The sequence below is a fragment of the Sturnira hondurensis genome, unplaced genomic scaffold (assembly GCF_014824575.4).
Source record: "Sturnira hondurensis isolate 20B ecotype Veracruz unplaced genomic scaffold, ASM1482457v3 Scaffold0000236, whole genome shotgun sequence".
Lineage (NCBI taxonomy): Eukaryota > Metazoa > Chordata > Mammalia > Chiroptera > Phyllostomidae > Sturnira > Sturnira hondurensis.
The window spans coordinates 276,567-283,060 of NW_028072867.1; the positions used below are offsets into that span (position 1 = coordinate 276,567).

Sequence of the window (6,494 nt, forward strand, 5' to 3'; positions counted from 1 at the left end):
GGTCAGTTAGTCAGAAACATGTATGACCTCTCAGAGGAGGGGCATCCTAAGCCAGACACGATTACTTGGGAGGCCATGAAGGAAGGACTCGGGAGGCTGAAACAAAGAGGTAGTCATGGACCCTCGCCCACTCCCCCACCCCCCGCCAGCTGCTTTTCTGATAGCTTGAGTCCCCATTTCAATCTTAGAAAAGAGCTTCCTGGCTCCAGTCCACTTAAGCCTAAAATCCTATGACTGGGAAGGTGGAGCAGCTCTTTGCTGCCTAGAGCAGGTTCCAGGTAATCGGGCCTAAAAAAGAATATGTAAAATCCTGTAAAGCCTGTTTTGTTTAGAATGCTCTCATTTAAATGATAAGGGTCCAGGCAAGAAGTTTGTTCCTCAGAGTTTTATGGCTCTTTAGCTATCCGACCTTGACTGAGGATAAGCCCTCATATTTCTTTGAATGCTATTGTTTGATCCTTACCTGTATTCTTGTGCAAAACAAACTCCATAAAAATGTCTTGAGGAAGGGACTCTTGGTCTTTCTTCTGTGAGAGATTGACCTTCTCCTCCCCAAGAAGATTCTGTTTTTGTAGTTTCAATTTCACCCATGACGGATGGGGCACTTTGCAAGAAAAGTTGACCCTACGATTATTATATCCTAAGAACCCTGAAACACCAATCCAAAAGAACCTATGCACCCTCAATGTTCATAGCAGCAAAATTTACAATAGCCAAGTGCTGGAAGCAACCTAAGTGCCCATCGGTAAATGAATGGATAAAAAAAAAAAAAGGTACAGTTACCCAATGGAATACTACACAGCAGAGAGAAAGAGGAAGCTTCTACCTTTTGTGACATCATGGGTGGAAGTGGAGAGCATTATGCTAAGTGAAATAAGCCAGGTGGTGAGGGATACATACCATATAATCTCACCTTCAACCAGAGCCTAATCAACAAAAGAAAAAAGCAAGCACGAAATATAACCCAAGACATTGAAATTAAGAACAATCTGACAGAAACCAGAGAGCAGGTGGTAGGGGATAATGCAGAGGAGTAGGGGGAAAGAGGAAGGGTGTTTAGAAACAATAAACGACCTATGAACAAAATCAAGGTGGCAGTGGAAACAAGGGAGGGAGTTGGGTTTGGCTGGGTTGGACGTAGTGATGGGAGTTGCACGCAGACAACTGTAATTGAACAACAATAAAATATTTTTAGATGAACTTTTGAAACATTTTCTTCCCTTTGATCAGCATGTGAGATGTTAATGAAACAGGCCATAAGCTCTATTGAGTTTCCATACACTAAATATGTATTTCAGAAACCTCTAATAAGCCATTAGCTAACATCAACACTGGCAAAAATGTGAAATGTAACTGCTGTGTAAAAAGTTAGGCTTCTGAAGTGAAACATTACAACATCATATTCTTGTCTGCCTTTTTACATTAGCACATTTGTTCCCCTAGAGCTTTTCCTATAGATGTTTCATGTAATTTTCTACACGAATATTTAGAAGGCAGAACAAGAGAACAACGGCTTTGTATAAGTGGGGTTTTGGGGTTAGGGAGAATGAGCATACTGAATCCCTGTTAACATTTTTATTTTTTCAAGGTAACAGAATTCGTATGCAAATGACAGTAGACTCTTTCCTCTTAATTTTTATCTAAATAAAAGATAACTGAAGATGAATCCTCAAGACAGAAAAAGAGCTATGCACATGGGGGACTATATCTTCCTTCATCATCTACTTGGAGCCAGTAGTTGTGTTGCTGTCATAGAATCAGGAAATGGGTTTTAACAAGTTGAAAGAAGTACATAAGCTGCCGTTATTATTTTACCAGCAAAGCACCTGCCATGCAATGCACTGACAGCAGCAATGGCTGTAACAACTGATGGGCACTTCACATACACATTGCCCAGAGCTGAATTTTGGTCAACATAAATGTGAATAACTCCTCCATGCTTATGACATTTGTCAATCACATCGCCCTTAATCTCTATCCCACCCAACTTCTTCTGTGTGAGGATTCAAGATGTTAGAAAGTTGAAAACACTGTGTCACAAAAGGTTGAACAGAGGCAGCCACAGCTAAAGCAGAAGCTTCAGTCTATTGAGAAAGTCTTGTTTGCAAATCTGCCACAGCACCAAATGCCAAAGAGTCAGTCATCTGTAGAGCTTGCAGAGCTGCTGGTGAAATCTGCAAACCCGTACCCGCCGCAAGTCTTGCCATTAATTGGAGATGAACAGTTGTTCCCCAGTCAATCCAGTTCATCACTGGATGAACTTTAGATCATCAAAAATGATCCAGCTCTGGAAGCATCAGCATGATCAGTCACATTACCAACTTTCATTGGCCCTCCAGGTAGCTCAAATCCATTAGGTTGTTCCAAAGTCTTTTTGACTTATTCTGAATCAGAAAACATAATATATCTGTATCCTTTAGATCACGCTGTATCACTATCTATCATGACCTGTGTACTTCCCATCCTTCCAAAAGGCTCAAAGATCTCCTGAAGCATATTGTCCATTGTGTTAAAGTGTAAAGTGTAGAGCCCACATAAATCTTCATAGACGCAACACTCCCCTTTGTAGAATGTTAGCCATTGATGCAGCTCTCTTTTTTTCTGCCTGTGATGCCTGTACTATGATTGGCACTCCAAAAAACCCATTGGCCAGTTAATCCTGTTGCTAGAGGCATTGAATTTGGTTGGCACCAAATTCTTGCTGCCAGCTATGGCAGAAAACAGTCTTTGCATCACTTTCCTCAGGAGTTAAATTATCAATAGGTTCCTTCACAGGGCTCTTGTCTTTCCTAATGGACTTTTGCTTCAGGGGTGTCTCCTGCTTCATTTGAGTCTATGAGGCAACACAATCTTTCCTCAGATGGCACTGTTAAATTTTGGTGTGGAGTAAGGACGTCTATGGCAGCCTCTGATTCTGCGATCTTGACTTCTTCAGCAGAGGCCTCTGTCTCCCTTCTTTGCTTCTACTTCACTTCCTTTCTCTCATTCTCTGCTTAGATTCTGTTTCTTACTTTTCCTTTTTTTTAATTTTTTTTTGTTCACGACTATGACTTCTGCTCTTGTTTTTCCCCTCTTTTTGTTATGTTCTTCATGGCCATTAGCACTGCTTAACTTGTTCTCATCCTTCTTGTAAGGAGCCCCTAGCATTGCTTCAATATCAATATTATCTGCCCTCCTCTCTAAACACCTGTCAGGGCTTCTGCGCCCCTGTGGTGCTAGTATTCAGAAAGAAGGGAGCTGCTGCTGCTGCTGTTGCTACAGTTACACCTGTACCCAGGCCTCGGTGCTGCCCAGCCCGAATTTTGGGCTCTAGGGCAGACAGGCCCCAGCGAATCTAAAGGAAACCATAGGATTAGAGAAGCCCATTCTCGAGTACAGGAAGGAGGCTTAGGCAGCTCAGGATCTAGCCCTGAGACAGTACCCAGAGCCTCCCTGAAGTGGTGGCTGCAACTTAAAACTTTAGTTTTTACAAGAAAGAATATTGGGTTTTATGTAATCAAGAGCTCGATTAACATAATAAAACACATAACTATTTTTTAAAAATATACTATCTTTTTATTCTACACAGACAGAAAAAAACTTATTTTCTTTTTAACAGATGCAAGAGGAATGAAAAACATTAGCTTACTTTTGGTATTTACATTCATTTATCTAATTAAATTCATAATTCAGCCTAACTATATGATTTTCTCTCAAGATATCTTTTCACAAATCTTTAATTTGCATGGATTCTGTGATGTTCACAGTCTTTGTGCAATGTACTCAGGCACTTATAGTTTGCTTTTAAGAATTTTCCCTGGCTCGTGTGGCTCAGTGGATTGAGTGCCAGCCTGCATATCAAAGGGTCACCTATTGGATCCCCAGTCTGAGGCACATGCCTGGACAGCAGTCCAGTTCCCCAGTTGTTGGTGGCATAGGAGAGGCAACCACACATTGATGTTTCTCTCCCTCATTTCTCCCTTTCTTCCCCACCTCTAAAAATAAATCAGTCAAATCTTTAAAAATAAAGTTCATTCAAAAATAAACAACTTTAGAACAAATTAGTTTCTTCTTTTGCTGCAACAAGTATTTTCTTTCATTGTATCTCCTATTATCAAACAGTACAATTTCCTTCCGACTTAATCAGAATTCTTACTTCTTAGAAACATTAGTTTTTAATGAAAATGAAAAGTAAGTAAATAGCATTATTTCAATGGATAATTTCTAAAATTTCATAACTTTTAGAAAGTTTATTTTTTTCATTGGCATACACATTCATAATTTCAAAAGACATACTTCAAATAAAGTACTAGTTATATTTATTAACACATCCAAATAAACTTTCTAGCTTCTCTGCATTAAGAAGCCAAAGTAGGAAAACTCATATCAATATATATTTCAGTATTCTGTTGCTTAAAATTATCTAAAGATTCAATGACTTTCACCATTTAACCTAGCAAAACTACAGTATTCCAGTCACCAAAGACCTTGGAAAACTATACATGTATAGATTATATATATTTTATATAATAAATAGACTACTTGTGATAAAAAGTCTTATCAAAACCTTTCATTTTATTTATACCTATTTTTAGTTCTTAACATCTTTATGCAATTTTAATGTCAACTATTACCCAAGACACTTTCTTGACAAATTCTGTAAGAGATAAAGAATGTAATTATATTCCTACAAACCAGACAAAACAACCAAATATTTTGTGTTAATAACTTTAAAACACAATTAAATTTAAACAAGGTTTAATATTGATTATTTTTCGAGACCACATGATCCTAAAAGATAACATTTCAGATAGTACATTTTTAACCATCCATGTACATATAATTATTAATGATAGTAGTAAGGAGAAGTCTTCTTTGTTTTTAATTTATCTTTGACAACTTTAAGGAGGCTAGGGTAGGGGCAGGGCAGATACAAGGCTTGGATGGAAAGCATCTTGAGTTGAAAAAGGCCCTTTTTTTCTCTTACACTGAAACAAAGCAGTTGTTCCTGCTGCCTCTGCACATGCACAGATTTGGGGGTGTCATGAATTTTCCCATTGTTCCTGAGACCCCCACAGCTCCCACCCATGTAGGAGGAGGATTCAGAGTGTTTAAAAGACATATCTTCTCATTTTTCTTCTTTCTGAGTTTACAGTCTGGGAGGGGAATGAGTTCTTTTCCCTCTCTTTGAACCATCACTTTAAATCCTGAGTAGAATCCTCATGATGTAACAACAGGAAAGCTTGCACTGAAGAAATCTTATTCTACTTATCAGACATTTAGGAAAAACAATTCCAATTAGTCATTGACTTCTAGCTGTGAGGTGACTAGTCAGCTAAAATGTGACTTAATGGACTCCCTGATGGCATTGGGACCCAGCTGCCCATTTTCCAACAATGAAAAAAACAACATGTAAAGCAAAGGCAAACCTCAAAGAAATAAGTACTCTAAAATGAAATCCTCTGACAGGAGGAACTGGGACATTAGTTTGAACGACCATCACATGTTTTAAATTGCACAATTCTCAGGTGACAAGTATGGACGGTTTTCTGTGTGAATAAAACAGCAAAGAGCAAGGTCAGTTCTCAAAATATAAGACAACAAATAGAGGACAACTATAACCAAAATTTCACTTCAGACAGACAATAGCTCTCACAGAGCTCCCAAGCAGAACAGATGAGAGCTTTCAAATGGAACAAATACTCAAAACCTAGAAATCCATAATCCAGAAGACCAAAGCATGATCCAAACCCCACACCAGGGAACTGGGCTTTTTCTTAGCACTTGAGTTGTACCTACCACCTGCAGTTCCTATGGATTCCTATTGAATTCCAGATGGTTCAGTGAACAGAAATGGTGGGGCTAGGGGCTCCTGATTGTTCACAACAAAGACTCTACCCAGCTTGGAATCTGTCAACTCCCCAGAGACCTGTTTCTTTTCCTCAGTAAAACATTTAAAGGTAGGTGATACCTTTACAGGGAGAGACCCTGAAAACTCTTGGCAGGTGCTAGGAAATTCTTGCAATTCGTGCCATGGGGCCAGCCTGTCACAAGCAGCTGGGACCTTATGGGTGTTCACGTTCTTCCATCTAGTCTTCAAATATTGTAACAAAGTGCAGGTCCAGTTGTACACTGCTTTGAAAGCCTATACTTGAGAGGCAGTTGTTCTAAAGAAAAGTGGTTTGTTATAAGTACCAGGAACCTGGAAGATGAGGGATACTCATCTTAAATCCCATCTGAAAATCCCACTGCAGAAAGAATGGTTGGAGAAAAGAGAACAAAAAGGTCAAGGAGAGATGCTGTGGATGTGCAGGCAGTGTCCTAGTTGGTCCTGATATGGATCTTTAATTTCAGCATCCTGGAGGTGGACATGGGCAGTGCCAGCCAAATTGCTGTACCTGGGAGATATGCATCACCCCAAATTGTGGTCAAGGCCATTTCTTGTACAGCAGGCTGGAATTGCTGGTGCTTGCCATAACCCCTCCCCACCCCCAACACACACACAGAAAAAAAAA

The 6,494-nt window shown here is 39.5% G+C and overlaps 1 pseudogene; it reads right to left on the bottom strand.

The window, feature by feature from the left end:
- Positions 1-1,717: 1,717 nt before the first annotated feature.
- LOC119002497 (RNA-binding protein 39-like) lies at positions 1,718-3,222 on the bottom strand (annotated as a pseudogene).
- Positions 3,223-6,494: the final 3,272 nt, after the last annotated feature.